General features: G+C 41.8%; 1 protein-coding gene across 1 annotated transcript in view; it reads left to right on the forward strand.

Annotated features, from left to right (window-relative positions):
• LOC109032163 (uncharacterized) overlaps positions 1 to 19,762 on the forward strand; it is a 109,294-nt gene that overhangs the window by 27,553 nt on the left and 61,979 nt on the right. The window lies entirely within an intron of this gene.

Here is a 19,762-nt window from a genome sequence, read left to right on the forward strand (position 1 = left end):
CCGTCGATGTGTTGATCACAAGGAGAACATACTCATTGAACTAACTAGACTCTTTGAGAACATGTAACAGCTAGATTTGGCTATAGCAGTAACACCTTGCTGTACGTTTTCATTGGCATGTGAAGTGGAAATTCTCATTTAAACGAACAGCGAAGTAGAACTTCAGCCATACTGCCGTGCTAAGGAAAAACGCCGTATGAGCCTTCAGGCGTTGCCAAATTTTCTTCGATGAAAAACGAATTTCCTGGTAAACTCATGAGTATTTTTCCTCGTGTTGTTCGGATAATTTTGCTCGCAATTCAACCGAAAAGTCCTGAAAATTTCAAGGGAAAATATTCCTAACTTTCCTCAAAAATGAACATTTTATCGAAGGAAATTTGACAACTCTCGCATGTTCATACGGCGTTTCTCCGTAGTACGGCAGGAAAGTGGGGATGTATAAAGGCGGGTTAATTGGCGGGAAGGAAGAGCGTTACGTTGATTTGCGGTTCGTCAAAAGTGGGTCAGCGGGCCGATTATTGAAATTGATCGACAAAGCCATAGACAAAGGAGACAAAAGAGGTATGGAGAGATCCTATTGGTGAAAGTGGGTGGTTGCAATGGACAAAGGAGGTAGGTAATTGACTAACTAACGGCAACTCACGAGAAACCCGACAGTTAGTCTATCATTTTCTCGCTTCGTCGATAAGAACCTCCCATTTCAACCGATAGGATCGCTCCATACTCCCTATGTCTTCTTTGTCTATAGCTTTGTCCATCAATTTCAATAATCAGTCCGCAGATGTCGGCTACAACGCTCCCGGAATGGATAGACCACCGGTTCAGGGATGAATTCATCTCGAGTCGAATTAACCCGTTGACAAATTAGCGGAGCATCGACTAGGCAGCACCGCACCTTATTACAGCTGTGCTTTTTTGCCCACGCAAGCTGTCTGGCTGCGCGAGTTTGTATCTAAATCACGGCGCACTGTTGCCCTCGTGGCTGCGGCTCCGGTCTTGGCCGTGCGTCGAGGCCCGGGGAAACCGTGCGACTTGGCACAAGTATGCCACCGTGTTGGCAATTGACGGCCATCAGTCCGATCCCTGACGCCATCCCATCCCCTGTCGCACTGCACCAAACGCAGGCTCAACGTTTTCCGTCTCGACCGGGCTCTCGCTCTCTTGTAGCCGCAATTAGGGAGCTCACAATATTTTTTTTTTTTTTTTTTTTTTTTTTTTTTTTTTTTTTTTTTTTCTTTTTCTTTTTTTTTCTTTTTTTTTCCACCTATAGCTCAAGCGGAAACACGGTACTCATTTGGACGTGTTTCCGCCAAACGAAACGATAGACGAGTGGGAAAGGTAGGGTGTCCTTTACACTGAAAAAAATGAGTTAGCGTCAGATGACTAAAAATGGTTTCTATACACTAACTCAAATTGTGTGATTTGGACACACATGATTTTTGGTTTCTGTACACTAACCACTATTAGTGCTGGAAACTAATTCCGCTACTCTAATTCGCATTCGGTAGGGTTGGGTCAACCTAACCTCAAAACTGAGAGAGGAGAAAACGGCTCAGCGAATGATAACTGGACAATACTTTCAGTAAAAGAAGATTTCTTAAAAGATGAGAGGTAAAAATCAACTGACCGGTTCCAAATGAACGACAGAGGAAAGGAATATCCCATAGGTATGTGCAAGTAGACAGAATTATCCTTTAGAGAGACACACACTCACACATGAAACGGTAGCGAATGTTCACACTGAATAAACATATCTCGTCCGAACACTTGAGATATTCTTTTGAAATTACGGGAGAACACGAACTATAGAAGTAAGCAGTAAGTTCACAGATTTTCGTAAAATATAAACTGAACGCGGAACGCTTTAATCGCAATTTAATATAGAAGATTGACGACTCCAACGAATATCATGCTTGTTTACGTTTTGAATCGAACAGACGATTTCTAACCTTAACAGGTTTATTTATGTTGCTTTCGAACGTTTTCAAGAAAGAGAGGACACTATAAATCATACCGGGAGTATTTACATTGTCAAACGAGCCCGAAATTTCACATTTTAATTGATTTTCACGAGCTGACGCGATTGAGGCTGTTGTACCGACGCCACTTTTTCGAAACTAAATAAATGTAACGGACAATGTGGCAGTTAGTGTTGAGGGCGAATTAGTTTGACCCGAAGGTGAATTTGTCTTACCACAGCGCTAATTTTACAGCTAGTGCTGTTTTCCAATTCTGGTTCGCGCTCTAGTAAAGTCAAGTCAGCGTATGAAGCGAATTGATTGGTGCTTCAGTACAATAAATTAGTTCTGAAGCCTAATTTTGATTCTACTTGGCGAGAACTTACCAAATTAGTTCTCAACGCTAACTACTTTTTTTTCAGTGTAGAGAGCTGCATAAGAATCCATATTGGGTTGTCACAGTCAGGGAAAACCGGGAAATGTCAAGGAAAATGACTAAAGTGTCTGGGAAGGTTAGGTTAGGTTAGGTTAGGTTAGGCAAGGTTAGGTTAGGTACACCCATAGCTCAAGCGGAAACACAGTTCTCATTCGGACGTGTTTCCGCTATACGAAACGATAGACGAGTGGGAAAGGTATAGGGTGTCCTCTGGAGATAGGTTACTTACAATTAGAAAGGTACGTCGCACAATCTTGGCAGCATTGGAAGTCTCATACGCTCTTTTACCGAAAAATGCTCATTTATCCTAGAATGACGTAGCTCTACAGCTTTTAATATAAAAGGGCCGCCCATGAGGCGAAAAAGAAACATGAGAATCAAAGCAGGGTTACCTCAGTCAGGGAAAACCGGGAAATGTCAGGGAATCTTAAAAAAGTCAGGGAAAACCGGTGAATGTCCGGGAAAATGACAAAAATGACGAAAATGTCAGGGAAAATTTTGTAAATCACCTTCATTTGTTTTCTAGAATAGGTTTGAGACTTCGAACAACAAATTTTGCCTGAAAACTATTTTCATTTATGCCTTCTTAACCATCCGTCACATCTTCAATTGTCAGGGAATTCCACCAAAATGTGTCAGGGGAATGTCAAGGGATCTCATTTTCTAAATTCTGTGGCAACCCTGTCAAAGGTATCGGAAATTGTGCTGATTATGAAGATGTGACGATACTGTGGAGTGGAATAGGAACGATGATGCAATGAATTCAATTCAAAACTCAAAAATTGCGCGAAGGGAAAAGTATCGCGTGTTTTTTTTCCCTCCAACACCAATAGCTATGAGCCCGCGTGCGCAAGTATAAAAATTGATGATGCTGTTGAAAACTATCGTGTGCAATGCCTCCTAGCTCGGCAAATCAGAAAATCTTGGAGGCAAGAACCGAAGTTAATGAAACAGAGCTCTCAGTTTCGTTTCCCTCCTTCTTGGGCTCTGTCGAATAGTCTCCGTCATGGAGCCGCTGAGTGAACTCTATCTCCAAGTGACAAGGTCCGAGTACGATTGGAGCACTTATCCAGATTTTTCACGAGACCCGAACGAGGGGGGGCCCGTTTTCAAAAATGGAAAAACCAGAAAAATCGCGAGAGCAATCTTCCGAAAGACCGAAATCTCGGAGAGTTTCATCGAAAAAGGATGGAGGACGTAAGTACGATGCATCGACGCGGCTAGATTCTTTAGTAGACACAGAAAAAGACACATGTTTGAAAAGTAAAAAATCAGGCGAATTCACTAAAGTCGATGGACATGCGAAAAAGTCTCAAAAGAGACACAATTTGCGGGAAAATCCACCGAAAAGGGGGGAGATGCATCCGCGAGCAGTAAAAACACGGATCCCATCGGAGAAGCTCCAAGAGGAATATATAACAATGCAATTCATCCATTTGGTCAACCATTTTATAAATTTAAAAAATAATAACTCCAAAATCGTGAAAAATGATCTGTAGCTGTGATCATAACGCACAAATTCCCGTGAGGTATTGAAGCAAGCCAATTCCTCTGCAGCTCACTTCCTCCTAGTTGACATCAGTGGTAAGCGTACATATTCTTTTGTATATATAAATTTATGGGCAATAGAAAAATTAAAGTTGTGACTCACAACCAACTGTGAATACTCGTTGTCGGGACAGGCATTTTAACCGCGTTTATTTCATGCCGCATGCAGCGCTTTTTTCACCGCGTTGCACAACAAAGCGTATTGTATCCGTACTTTTCGCAACGCTGCATTGTCATGAAACATGTAAATACCTTCAGTGGAATGGAACGAAAACGCAATTCCCATCCTTGCGGATTTTGTTGATTTAAAAAACCACAGTGGTTTTCGAACGTCCTTCTTTCGTCTTCTCTCTCACTGTTTCGTAGCGCCAGTTTCTCAGTTTTGTCTTTTTTTTCTGCACGGATCTCTAGAGGTATATGGATGTTTAATTGCTTATCGAACAAAGTAAATTGTTGGTTTCGAATTTTCTCTTTCAATAAAAATCTTGTTATGCGTACGAATTTAAACTTTGAAATTTACTCCACTACAGAAAACTGCATAAAATAGTGATTTCCCGGAAGTTAATTTTATTCAAATTCATGCGATTCTTATTCTCCAAAGCTCGCGTTTGTCATCTTACCCACGAGTAAGTATCTTACACTTAAAATTTTGAAAATGTGCGTTTACAGACGATATTCAAGATTTTACATGCTGAAGAAAGTGGTTCTTAGTTTTATACTTTGTCTTATCGATATTATTTCACTTAGTATTATTGTTGTCCGGCATTCGGTCTCTAACCCGGAAAATCCGCTTTTTACGCCTAAATCGGCCTTCTGACTCATGTTAAGGGTCAATTAGATCTATAAAGGGATAAAAAATGACCAAATCCTGATCCATTCCGTTGAATATGGACCGTAAATGACCCAACAATCGTAAAGTTTAGGAAATTCAAGGTGGGCAGTGGGCTCAAAGACGGCCTTTACTTCTCCTACATCGACGGTGTAAGTCGGCAATCACATAACTCGTTTGCGGTGTCTGAAAATCTCCGCATCTATGTTTGTTTTTTTTTTAAAGGAGAACAAATTGACATTATTCCTTTAAGTTTTTGCAGAATTTTCTTCGCACAGAGAAGAAAAATCACGGCCGTTTTAAAGAATTGCCGTTGAGTAGTTTTCCGATCAAAAAGTAAAGTATGACAGGAAGTCTGCGACGTCGCAAACCGAGTTATGTGATTGCCGACTTACACCGTCGACATTACCTTTTCTAGCGGTCCATTCCATCCGCGCTAAAACTCTGGGACGTATCTATTCGTACGTAATGGTTGTCCGTGTTGCATACGCGAATAAATGAAGGCGCTTTTGCCTTACTCGCCCTCGCAGCGATGCACTACGTGGACGATGATGAATCCGGCAACGGGAGCAGCCTGTTGCTCGGTTCGACGGGTCCGGGATGTTGCACCCGCTTCGAGGCCACGCTTCCATCATTCAACGGCGCCGCGCCGCGCCGCGCCACGAGGGAGGCGGCTCCAACCCCCGGATGAGCCCAATGTCACGTGAATCCTCGGCTATCGATATTTTCCCATTGGGAGCTACGCTGAAGAATCGATTATTCATATGCACCTTCACAATCGATCCTTTTCCACGGGTTTAAATGGAAGATGGATGGATTCATCGCCGAGGACGACAGTGTGAAGGAGGACCCGATGACTTGCGAGATGGATTGACACTAGGCAAACTCGGAATTGATTTAATATCGTAAGTGGATGAGGACGGGGGATGCGACGACCTGCGTGCGCCGCGCCGAGCGAGCGCCCTGCAACTCGGCTATCGGCAATGACCCAATTTCCGAGTAAACAACCCCTCCGCCCGGCGTAACCTGACCTCTCCATGCCCCACCCCCACCCCCTCCCATCCGCCGACTCCCTGCTCAGGAACCCGTGTTGCCGCTCCAAGCGCCCTTCATTAACAGAACTGGGTTTTTTTCCTTCTCCACTGGCAGGCACGTAGCGTAATTATTCCTAATTATTCATGAAGAAATTTACTCAAACTGCATGATAGATGCTTTAAAATTTCGACAATTTTCCGGTTGGAGCCCCCCTCCCCCCCCCCCCCCCGGTTCAGACAGGCACGTAGTCAAGATCATGTTTCGAGGGGGGCCAAATATTTCTACTAAAATATTTTTTGGTGGGAGGGGGCCGCTTAGGGGCTCAACCCCCCCGCCTCCTCCCACCAAAAAATATTTAAATAAAAAAGGAGGAAAAGAATGAGAGGAAGAAGAGGCAGAAAATAATTAAAGGCGAGGAAGTTTGAACTTTCAAAATGTGTCCAAGTATAGTTAAAATTTCAAAAATTTTCCAGATGTGTAGAATGCAACAATTTGAAGGTATCTTAAGCTGAAAGTAAAAAAAGAAACCTAATTTGTCCGCAGAAATTGATGGAAAATCTGCATCACGGAAGCCTCAAAATGGATTTAAAATGTCAAAAATTTGCCCGGGGGAGGTTCGGACCTTCTCCAAACTGGGACCCCATCCATACCCCCCAAACTCCCCGTGAGTCGGGGAAGCGGAAGGAGAACCCCGCTCACCCGACTGAGCCCCCCTCGAAACATGATCCTGACTACGTGCCTGTCTGAACGGGGGGGGAGGGGGGGCTCCATCCGGAAAATTTTCGAAATTTTAAAGCAGCTATCATGCAGTTTGAGTGAATTTCGTCATGAATAATTACGAATTATAAGGTCCTCCCTTCTCCTTTCCTCCGTTCCTTCCTTCTTTCTCTCTCCCATTTTGCTTCCTCCTTTTTTTCAGGAAAAGGGGGGCGCACGCTTTCTACGCCCCCCTAGATCTGCCTATGTGGTTCTTTTTTTTAAAATATCCCTCCCCGTCTCCTCTCACCTGTGACGCGTGAGGGATTGACAATTTTTGCGTCTATTTCCTGATTTTTTTGGCTGTTTCCCACACCATTGTAGGTCTCTTACAACGAGGTAAATTCGTCCGGTTCCGAGCATTTTTTGTTATTTTCGGCTATTTTTTCTAATATTTCTTGCTGTTTAATAGAGTATTTGATAATATCCAACATTTGTCAGCTATTTCTATCCGTGGGGTATCGGAAGTCCCCGCATAAAATCATCTCCCATGACTTCATCAACCAGCTGTTGCCTCCACAATACTGCCGTGCTAAGGAAGAACGCCGTTTGAGCCTTCAGACGTTGCCTAATTTCCTCCGGTTAAAACCGAATTTCCTAAGGAAATTGTGAATATTTTTTCCCGATATGTTTTACGTAATATAATCTGAGATATCTGAACATTTTGAAGAGAAAAATGCCTAAATTGCGTTAAAAATGCTTGTTTTATGGAGAGAAATTTGGCAACTCTCGAATGCTCATACGGCGTTCTTCCTTAGCACGGCAGAATAACCTCTGCTATTTTTCGGGGGCTTTCTGAGGTCGCACCTTGATTTATACAAGTAAAAAGCAAGTGTCTGTAGATTGTTGTTATTTCACTCAATAGAAAAAAAAAAAAAAAAAATTCTCTCTTTCTCGGCATCGCTGCTCGTGTCCATGTATATTATCTCCTCTCCCATGGGCTCTCTTGTCTTCTTTTCGCCAGCTTTATTTATCGCCATTTTTACCTCTTCTCTCACCCTCCCCCCTCCGACTTTCTCTCTTCAACCTGCAATACGTCCCTCTGTTTTTCTCTCATTACTCGTCTACACTATTGTCACAATTCTCTCCGAGTGGTGAAATTCCCTCTACTCCGACGTTAAAACTCCAATTTTCTTTTTTTTGTGAAGCGCGTCAACGACGCTTGTCGAGTACTTTCAATTAGCAACTGCACGGCGAGGTCGCCTGGTTGTGCGATGAAGTTTGGATATTTCACGCGGGTTAAGTCGTTACTCCTCCAACGTAAGAGCGTATCTTGATTTCCTCGTGAGCTCCGGAAAGCAGGGAGTCAGTGGCGTGGCGTGCTTTGCGATATATCGATTGTTAAACCATTTAAACCCATGGAAAAGGATCGATAGACAGGGTGTTCGCAGCGAACACGTTAATAATCGATTCTTTACCATAAGTTTAAATGGCAGAACGTTCGATACATCGCAATTCACGCCACGCCACTGCAGAGAGTTCAATGGAAAATAGGGCTCATCCCAAAATAGACTTACGTTCTTATGTCAGATGAGCGACGAAATGAAGGTTACTATCCGGCAACAATGCCGCACGACGCGAAAAGAACAACAAACGACGCTCAAAAAGCTGACTGTCAGATTTTCAGGAAACTCGGAAACTCTCGGAAGTTTATAGCTCCGCGGGGAAATCTAGGTTATCCCGCAAAAACTTGGCAATCTGGCATGGAGTTTAAAAAAATACTAACAAGTATAAAAGATAAAGTATCTCCAGCCGGGGTCGGAAGAGGGGGAGGGAGGAAGTTACACAGCGGGGCGTAATTCGGTTTCAACTCACCGATTCCTAGGGTACGTAAAGCTGCCGTACTAAGGAAGAACGTTGTATGAGCCTTCATACGTTACCAAGTTTCCTACGATGAAAACCGAATTTCCTGGGAAAATTGTGAATATTAGTTTTCAAACCTTTCAGACAATTTTGTACGCAATTCAATCTAAAATATCTGAAAATGTCAAGGAAAAATATGCATGAATGTTGTCAAAAATACATGTTTTGTCGAGGAAAATTTGGCAAATCTCGAACGTTCATACGGCGTTCTTCCCTAGCACGGCAGTAAGGAAGAAAGGCCTCTCTAGTAAGTTTAAAATTAAACAGGGGGTCCGTCATCATGGCCGTATTCACCTACTTGCCGCCCATGGCCGCCTGTATTTTGCCGCCCCCATCACATTCGTTTTGAAACTCGATAAAAACCATCAAATGAACGTGTCAGCGGGGAGGGTACATAAGACGCCATTTACTCGTGTTTGAACACCATTTTTTGGGAAAGCCGTCAACACTACTACAAAAGTTCACAACTTGCGCGAAATTAAGTTCCGTAAACCATCCTGTGTGGACAAGGCCTTCCATTTCATAAGAAGTGAACGACAAAATTATGAAAGAACAAACATAAAATGTGGTTCAAAGATTTTGAACTTCCGCCGCCGCGCCGCGCAACCGCAACCGTGGTTGACGCAATGCCGTGAAGTATTCACGCAGTCTTGTAGGCGCTATGCGCTTCACACTGACCGCACTGTGTTTGGGGCATGCGTGAAGTATTCATGCATTCTTGAAGGCGCTATCCCTTTCACGCTGACCGCAATGACTGCACGTGTTTGATGCAAATACGTGAATACTCGTGCAGTCTTGAAGCGCCATATGTGTTACATGCGATCACCGCGCGAGGGCTTCTACGTTTCCAGCTCAAGTCCTCGTTATCATTTCTCTCTAAGCGCGCCGTGCCAGCCAAATTGCGTGTTTGTTTCTCTCTTAACTCGACGACTGAAAGGTGCTTCTCTTGTATTATCTGAAAGACACAAAAATTTAAAAATTACTATACTCTCAGAGATGAAGAGATTTTTGTCGCCTTTTCTTGTTTGTAATTTTGTTTTTATAAATCCGATTTTTTTCATCCCTACACTTAAAAAAATTTCATCGTATAAAAAATCATAGTTCCGTTTGACGGAAATGCGTCCATATATCTGCCGGGCGAAGGAAGAATGCCGTATGAACATTCGAGAGTTGCCAAATTTCCTTCGATAAAATGTTTATTTTTGAGGAATGTTATGAATACTTTTCCATTAAATTTTCAGAATCTTTAGGTGAAATTGCGAACAAAATTACCTGAAAAATTTGAAGGAAAATATTCATAAGTTTACCAGGAAATTCGTGTTTTATCAAAGGAAATTTGGCAACGCCTGATGGCTCATACGGCGCTCTTCCTTAGCACGGCAGATATACTCTCGAGGAACATGTGACCGGTGAAAAATGAAAGAAAAGAAGTTGAATTGAATGCATTCGACAGGCGCCGAGGTTGACTCGGCTACGAGCGACTCGGCGAGGTCAGAGACCGACAAAAATTTTGGCGCTCACGACCATGTCAAGAAGCCGCGCGAATTCGACTTCACATGCTCATTGCCTCTCGCAGATAATTAAACGCGAGAGAAATAAAGAAGAACACTCGAAAAAAGGGACCAAGAGGAGGTTATACGGCGCGGAAAGTGAAAAAATTTAGGTCTCGGGAGAGTCAGCTTGTTGCCAGTTTTGTCAATGATTTAGTCGAAATCGTGAAAAACAATGCACTGCATAAAATATAATTAATATAATATATATAAATAAATATAATTAATAAAATAATATTAGTTTGGATCAATTTACTCAATAACTAAATGTTTTAAAATTGCTTATTGAATCAAAAACTGTATTTACTTTAACCTTTAAATGTAAGTAATATTTAAATTTATATGTATTGAAATGTCGAAATCTGAAATTTTTGGACCGGTCCCACGACAAGTACGGTCAGCGGAAAACTATGTCTCTGTTGTCTTTGCCTCCTCTTTCAGCCAGATATCAGGTCTGAAATGTTCGTTCTTGACCGGGCTTTTTTGCCAGCAATCGGTTTTAGAAGACAGAAAATTGGCAGCGTTGAAAAGTTCTGAGAAGCAGGGTGGGAAAGGAAAGCGAGAGAACTGTTTCAGAAGCTCTCACAAGACGATACTTTTTCAACCTCTGTTCCATCCTAAAGTGAATAAGTATCGAAAATCGATAGTCGGAAAGCGATAAATTGCAAAATTACACAATATGAAGAAGGCGGCAGAGGCGGGGAACGTCTCCCAAGTCCTTGGAACATAATTTTGTGTCGTCAAAGATTTACCGGGTTACTGAACTGGAAATTTTCGCTGTGACGACGGATAGGCTTTCTCGGAAGTCGGAAATTAACTTCGCAGTATTCCATCTCCTCTGTGGTTTTTCTCCTTACTTTTTCTTTCGTCTTTTTTTATTTTCTTGTAATGGCTCACGAGCTTGCTTAATCATTCTTTCTTCCCCTCAAGAAGGAAATCAAATGTGTGCAATACCGAGAATATGTTACATTTCCCTATTAAGAATTAGTGCCTAAACAATAGCTCGATAAACTAGATCTCAAAACCACGTAACAATTCTTGAGCATGTCTACCTCAATCTTAAACACACGTCCAAATCAACACTATAATTGAATCGACTCGTGCGAAAGCCTCCGTTGTCTAATACATGGTGTCATAATTCTGCCGTGTTAAGGAAAAACGCCGTTTGAACATTCGAGGTGCCAAATTTCTCTTTTTAAAACATGTATTTTTGACGAAATTCATGCCTATTTTTCCTCGAAATTTTCAGATATTTTAGATTAAATTGCGTACAAAATTGTCTGAACATTTTGAGAAAAAAATATTCAAAATGTTACCGGTAAATTCGGTTTTTAATGAAGGAAATCTGGCAGCGTCTAAAGGCTCATACGGCGTTTTTCCTTACCACGGCAGAATTGCAGTGGTTTCTTCTGCCCTACGACACTGATGAAGAAGATGGATCTCTTCAGTGAACGTTTAATTATGCCTAGGGGAGTTTTTTTTTATCAAATTTGTCTGCATTCCCACGTCTTAAGCCATCGTGTGTCAGTAAGTTATAACGAAATCCTTCACTAAAATTCTGAAACTCTGTATTGGATATCAGACGTTTTGGCACGAGCTGATTCAGCTTGAAACCTGTGGCCTGTGGCATCCTGTATATAAAGTTGCTGTTTCCCATTCCGCTACCAGAACTCCGAGTTTTCCTTCATTCCAAAATTGTCTTTTTCAAACTCGTTTCCAGACACTATTTTTTAGAAAAAGAAAATGAAGCAAAAATCGCAATTCCTTTTTTTGACAGGAAAAGCTTGATTATAGGGTCCTCCTTAACCTCGCGTAACACACCCGCGCGCTCAAGGTCCATCCTCAAACAAGTAGTATTTAAATCTCTCATAAACTGCACCCACGTAAAAATTTCCTTCCTTGCGTCGAACAAACTGAACTAAGATTGTGTTGTCAGCTATATCTTCCCTGCTGGTAAAAATTGGCAGTAGAATCTGTGTTCCAAAATACCATAGACCTACAGCCGGCTGTAAGATTTCCAATAGCTTCTATAGCCGGCAACACAATTTCTTATAGCCTTTTATAGCCGATGGCGACTAAGCAACAGCCAGGCGATAAAGTGTATGCTGAACGTTACCAATTACGGATGCTAGGACTTAGTGAGATTTTGGACTACCGCTCTCTTTTTGGGCCGCAGTATCTTGATTTAATTTGCGAGGAAAGCTCCGTTCTTTTGAAGGATGCCTGACATTCCTAAGATGTTGGAGCGCCTTCAATTTCGTATGATACTGTGCAATACCTCTGGTGTGAAATAGTTGCTTCAAGCGCCGCGGTACGCTGCGGCGCGGCGGCGGGCGGGCAGCCAGCGCTGAACGCGCATTGGCGCCTGCAAACCTAACAGGGATACTTCACGCATTGCGCAATGCGTGAAGTATCCCTGTTAGGTTTGTAGGCGCCGGTGCGCCGCCGCTCCGCTTTGTGTTAGGTTCTAATATTTAATCTGGCGGAGTCAGCGTTTTTCAACTCATGACTTTGAAATGTTTGCACATCCTGTATGGATTATTCTCATTTTAATTGATGAAAAAAAATATGTAGTAAAGGAAAATATAATGAGCGTATTGTAAATATTAAGGTGATTCCACACAAACTTAAGGATTTACAAAGCACAAGAATTTCTACTCAATTTCTTATAGCGTTTTATAGCCGATGGCGAAAAAGCAACAGCCAGGCGATAAAGTGTAAAGCCCGGCGATAGGAACTATAGCCAGGCTGTATACTTTTTTATCGATTCGTGTAGCCCGGCCGTATGATTTTTTCCATTTTCTACAGCCAGCTATATGATTTTCTATCGCCCTCTTCAGTCGGCTATAAGAACTCCTATGGTATTTTGAAACGCAGCTCCTATCGCCAATTTTTACCAGGATTTAACATAGGCTCTCTGACCGTATAAGTTTCCATTTTTTGACACAGTTCATTCTATCGTTCCACTGAGCCGTTTTCCATGATTTTTGCCATCATCGACAGGTGATGGCTCTAGGATGAGTCCGCCCTATTCAGACTTTGGAAATATGACCCACGTGCTTTTACATTACCCGATAATGTTGCAGTTTAAATGTTAATTTTTTGTCACAGTTCGATCCAAAAAATTTACCGGGCCGATTTCCGTGATTTCTCAGCTTATCGATAGGAATCATTCCCTGCAATGAGCCCGCTCTCTTTAGATTATCTCATAAAGACCCACCAAGCGGGCATAAAAGGGCGCAAAGCGCTAATAAGAGGTTGGGTCGTGTATCGTAGCATTCAGGGGGCGTAGCCCCTCAGTAAACATAATTTGAAGTAAATAATTTGCGTTTGCAGTTTGACGCCGATGAGAATGAGCGGCAAACGCAGCGCCGCGTAATTGATCGAAGCCAGTAGTCACAAATCGATGCAGTCTAGTAATTCTAGTTTCAAAATTCATTTTGATGTCTCGGACACAAACGCGTCGACCAACTACTTTGATGGCTTTGATGCACGGAGAGCATGAAATCGAATGCTCAATGCAAAGTGCTTTCGTTTGCACTATCCTCGGAATTCTATCCTCCGCTTCTCTTTTGCAGTTCCATGCATAATAATCGTAACACCCAAGTTGTCAGTTTTCACGTGAAAACCACGTGTTCCATATCAACTCTCACAAGAAAGAGGATGATACACTCCCTCAACAAGGTGGCATGAAACGTAAGAAAGAAATGAAAGATTGGAAATTTTAGTGAAATATTTCATGAAATTTCACGAGGCTTTGAAATATTTCATGTTTTCAGGGGCTAGAGTACGCAAACCAAACTCAAACACACAAAAATAGAAGAAAGTCACAATTTTTACATTTTGCGAAACCTGAAAAAGAACCGGTATATTTTCCAATATCTTTCATAAATTTCTGAAAGTTTATGAAATATTTCCCGTGAAATTTCAAGATTTTATTTTCCATGATTTTGCCTCCCTCAAAGTCAATTTCGATGTCATGAGTCATGCTGCTTCACTCGTGAAACTTGAAAGTGGACCATTGCACTTTAGGCAAGGCACGAATTCAAGTATTGGGCCTTGTTCATACGAGAGTGGTTTAAGGTACTTTGGGAGAGCTTGGGCAAACTTGTTCCAGGAACTTGTTATAACTTACCAATAACCTGTCGTGAAGACGACTAAATAATCAAGAATGTATATGATTTACCCGTAAATTACACGTCAATTCTCATACGGAAAAACCAAGAACTATTGAATAATGCAGTGGTGTGGCGTGCGCTGTGATATGTCGATTGATCGGCCATTTGAACCTATGGAAAAGGATTGATAGACAGGGTGTTCGCAACGAACACTTTAACATTGATTCTTCAACACAGCTTCAAATGGAGAAATATCGATAATCGATCATTAACGCCTCGCCACTGGACTTTTGGGATTGGTGCATCGTCGAGGTGTAGAGGGACTAATGACGGATTTTCAAAAACAATTTCATCCCAAAAAGAAATACTCTATTCGGAAAAAGCTCTGAAGCTGGGGGCAACCCATAATCCTCCTTTGACGGGGTGTTTAGTAATGTCCTCTAGACCTCCCATTACTAGCAGCCCTTCTATCGCTCCGCCTCCGAGAGGAGTTCCTAGTTCCGTCTATAAATGCACATTTTTCATCACAAATACCTCCAGAAATATCCTGCTACTTTTACTATCAGTCCCGGCTTTAGTCAGCGATTTCCAAGTTTATTAATTTTAATGCGAATTTCTTAGATGGGCATGAAACTTTCTTCGACCCTCTGATTCTTTGGATCATTTGGACCACCATTTTGCAATTGGTGTCAGTGCAATTTCTGGCTTAATTCACAAACAATCAACGCCAGAGCCAACGGTTTCCCTACGCTAAAATGTGCTTTTATGGATAAACTAGAGGTTATAGTCTCCTATCGCAAAATTTAGTCCATTCATCCTCAGATTTGTCATTTCCCAACAAGAACTTCTAAAAACGCACATCAACTGCCTCACTGCCATACCTTGTTGAAAATTCCGAACCTTCAGATTGTAGATTCCTTAGGATTGTAAGTACTTTCAATCATCAGTATCAATGCACCAATTCTTTGGCCTAGAAAAAATCATTCGATTGCAATTCTTTCGCCCATAAAAAATCAATTCGATTATCTACGTTTCAAGCATTCAAATCATGAATATTGCGTTACGGGGGGGGGGGGGGGGGGGGCAGTACCAGTGTTACGTAACCCTCCGTATTAGTAAAAAACGAGCAAAATCTTAAGGAAGTTGGCGAAATCTTTCGCTGGTTGTTAGGTGATCGCATCCGGTCGTGGTTCTGCACAACTATTAAAAATACTTGAAATTTTATATCTAGCCACGTATTCGACAGTTTCCCACAATTTTTGGGAACTTAAGGAGGGGGGGGGGTCCGTTTAGCGCTGTATCATTATTAAGAAGGGATCCGGATTCACGTGACGGAGCGTCATGTGGGGGAGGGTGTGGGGGGGGGGGGGGGGGCAAATTGCCCGAAATATTCCGTAACGTAATTTTTGGACGCTCTCTTATCAACAAGTTGAGTGATCACAGTGGCATGCACCGCGCCACTTTGTTGAGTCGCCACGCGTACACTGTATGTACAATGTAGTCCACACAACAGTCGTCGGTCCTTTTCGAATCAAAGGTGCAGTTTTTTTTTGGCAAATTAGGGTCTTATTCGATTATCATTTCCCAAAATTTAAAGATTCAATGTTGCAACAATGCACTTGCACCTCGGAACAAGGAACAGTCCCTGCCCTCACATTTTGCTCTCACGCGCGTCTCAAGTCTGAACCGCGACCCGCTTTTCACCCCCGACGTTGTCAAGAGTATTTATCCTTTATAAACCTTTTATCAGATAAAAACATAGGGCAGGACCGATGAATATGTTTTATCGGAGCTAATCTAGGACATACTGATTTCTTCATTCTCATATTATTTTATGCCCAATGCAATGGTGCCCTGAACAGAAAACCAAATTTTCTCTCCAAAAAAATCCATGACCCCCTTTGACCCGTTAATCTCCCTAACTTTAATTTGAAATTCCGATATGTTTAAAGCAATGGATGAATTCACCACTAAAATTCGTCATTCCTTAAACGAAGGAACGGAACTCTATTCCTGTGTTCCAGAATTGACTCAACCTATTCAAGTTTTCCCTGGTAAAAATTGGCAGTAGAATCTGTGTTCCCAATACCATAGACCTACAGCCGGCTGTAAGATTTCCAATAGCTTCTGTAGCCGGCTGTACAATTTCTTATAGCCTTTTATAGCCGATGGCGATGAAGCAACAGCCAGACGATAAAGTTTATGCTAAACGTTACTAAATACGGATACTAGGACTTAGTTAGTTTTTGGACTACCGCTCTCTTTTTGTGCCGTAGTATCTTGATTTATTTTGCGAGGAAAGCTCCGTACTTTTGAAGGATGCCTGTCATTCTTGATATGTTGGAGCGCCTTCAATTTCTAATGATACTGTGCAATACCTCTGGTGTGAAATAGTTGCTTCAAGCGCCGTGGCACGCTGCGGCGCGGCAGGCGGGCAGCCAGCGCGAAAAGCGCATTGGCGCCTGCAAACCTAACAGGGATACTTCACGCGTTGCGCAATGCGTGAAGTATCCCTGTTAGGTTTGTAGGCGCCGGTGCGCCGCCGCTCCGCTTTGTGTTAGGCTCTAACATTTAAGCTGGCGGAGTCAGCGTTATTCAACTCAGGATTTTGAAATGTTTACACGTCCTGTATGGATTATTCTCATTTTAATTGATGGAAAAAAATATGTATCAAAGGAAAATATCATGTGTGTTTTGTAAATATTAAGGTGGTTCCGTATCAAACTTAAGGATTTACAAAGCACAAGAATTTCTACTCAATTTCTTATAGCGTTTTATAGCCGATGGCGAAAAAGCAACAGCCAGGCGATAAAGTGCAAAGCTCGGCGATAGGAACTATAGCCCGGCTTCATAATTTTTTATCGCTTCGTATAGCCCGGCCGTATGATTTTCTCCGCATTCTACAGCCAGCTATATGATTTTCTGTAGCCTTCTTTAGCCGGCTATGAGAATTCCTATGGTACTTTGAAACACATCTCCTATCGCCAATTTTTACCAGGGTTCCCATGAACATGATTTGTGCAATTTTCGTCCAAATTTTTTTTTTTTTTTGGGAGCAATTGGAGTAAAAATCAGTGAAAATCAAGGAAAATCAGGGAATTTCTGACACTTACACATTAATCACAAAAAATCCCACATCACCGACCTTCCAACAATGTACCTTCTCTGGTAATTTTTAAGGCTCGTCATCTTCTAACCAGCCATTGCATGATTTTTTTCTCACCATTAGAGCTCTTAGCGAGGAAATTTTGTCCAAAGTGTAGCACAAGTCAGCGTATTTTTCAAGAGAAAAGAAAAAAAAATAGATACTTTGTTCGAGGGTCGGGGAATCGGAAAATTTTGGAATCCAGGAAAATCAAGGAATTGTAAATGAAGCAATTATGGCAACCCTAGCTTCTAAATAGTATTTTTCCAGAGGGAGCCAATTTGTATCGTAAATTTTAGTTTCCGGAAAACCCGTGAAAACTAGGAAAATCGGCAGCATGGCGCAAGTGCTGTACTGTTGCGATCTGCCGCTCAGCTCAGAGTGTGCGATGTGCAGACGAAAATATTTTCACTTTCGTCGTATTGATCTTCTCCCTAGCGCGGTGCCCCCCGAACCACCCCCCCCCCTCCCTCCTCCCTCTAGTCAACTCGGGTCCGCTTTTCCGGCAATTTTTTTCGGTTTTCGACAAGGGGGCGCGGGCAGCCGGCTACTAATGCGCTACGCGAGCCCACGCGACCACTCGCCACACAGTGGATCCAGTCAATTAGTGAGCGCGGCTATTCAAGTTTTGACTAAAACTCCAAATTTTGATGTTTCTTTCGTCACATTTAAATTTTTGAGAGTGCTTCCAGGAAAAATTCGCACGAGGAAACCAATGGAACCACTTTTTAAAGCTCAAAAATCTTTATAAACAGATTTAAAAGCGTTTAAAGTTTCGGAATTTTGCCCGAGTTCTCCTGTTGACTCGATCCACTGTGCGCCGGAGCTTCCCAAGCCATCTCCCAGATGATTTCATTTACTCCGTCCCGTGAATAATACACCGCTCCCAACTTCCAAGCGACTTCGGCCAGTTCAGCTGTAGCGGAGCTGTCCAGAAAGCGCATAAATTTCACATGGGAGGAGACCTAATGACTCATAAAATAAATAGTCGGAAGCTTGTATACTCCAAATTTTTATAAAGCTTTTTCCAAATCGGATCTCCTAAAAAAGGAAAGGGAAAAAGAAAATTACATGGAAATGTTGTCCTTAGAACTGAAAGGAAACAGATATTCTCAATTTTTGCAATTTTAATCTACATGAGAAATACAAACTTGCTATAAATAGTCAAATTTGATTTTCGAATACGAAGTAGCTTTACTTTTGCAATTTATCGTTTTGAGGTCGCTATTTTTGACTATTTTCATCAGCCGATTTTTGAATTTTGAATGGCTACTTACTTGCCATGTATCACCATCGAATCCTTAATTTTGAAAACTTTACTACATTTTTTAAAGTAAATTGGCGAGGGGTAACTTGCTAGGTAGTTAGTTAGGGCGTTCTTTACTTTACCGATGTTAAAAACTTGATTTCTCGACGTCATGATTTTCCGAGGACGCAAGAGTATACACGTGGGCCATTGTGCCCAATGTGAATCTAATTAGTTCTTCTTTTAACCTCAAAATCCTTTATCTTTAATATTTATTGTCGACAGAATGACGAAAGTCAGAAACAGACAAGGAACTAAATCATTTTCACTTGCGAGATAGACCAAGAGCTCGCTTAAGAAGTTTTCTGTCTACCATTCATATGGAAAGTTTTATCTATTTACTACGCCACGAGGCATGGTTGGGATTGGTTTGTGTTTTGCTACAAATACACTAATGAATCTTTTTATCTCCACAAATATTTGCCTCAGCTCAAGATCTCGTAGTAAACATCTCGCTCGTACGAAAAAACTGAACGGGAATCTTCCTACAGTGCCTGGTGGGTCATGCGGCCCGGTAGCAGGTCAAATCCTCGACTAGGCAACTATTTTAACTCCATCGCGATGTGGGGAAGTATACTCGAGCATTTGAAGGAGCCCCGCCAGTCCTTTCCGTCAACTACAGTTTTGGGTCGTTGAAATGTGTTTCAAACGTCGAAACCGCCTGCAGGATCGTCATGTCATGTTTTCAAGGGACAATTTCTCAGGGAATAGTAGTTTACGTTTGCCGAAGAGTGGTTTTTAAGAGTCCATACTGTACACGGAAAAATTAAATTGCTGATTTAACAATTCAATTGCTAAGAAAAAGTGACCGCAATATTTTAACGTAGATTTCACAACAAAAAAATGCTACTTTAACCACTATTGTAAGCTAATCTAACCACGGGGTGGTTACAGTAGCATTTTTTTGTTGTAATATCTACGTTGAAGCATTACAGACACTTTTTTTAGCAATTGAATTGTTAAATCAGCAATTTAAGTTTTTCCGTGTACGTTTTGGAATCAACTTTTTCCTCGCTGACTATACTTGTTTGGCGGGGTTGATACGGCGTTTTTCCTGAGGACGGGAGAATTGCCTATAGTTTAGTTTTTTAGTTTTTGCCTATAGTTTTTGCCTATAGCTTTGATTTTTGATTTTTTGATTTTTTTGATTTTTTCGATTTTTGATTTTTTAGGATTTGATTTCTGGGCGTTATTAATGGTGTGCGTTGTGTGTGTTTC

Source organism: Bemisia tabaci, chromosome 1, assembly GCF_918797505.1.
Source record: "Bemisia tabaci chromosome 1, PGI_BMITA_v3".
Lineage (NCBI taxonomy): Eukaryota > Metazoa > Arthropoda > Insecta > Hemiptera > Aleyrodidae > Bemisia > Bemisia tabaci.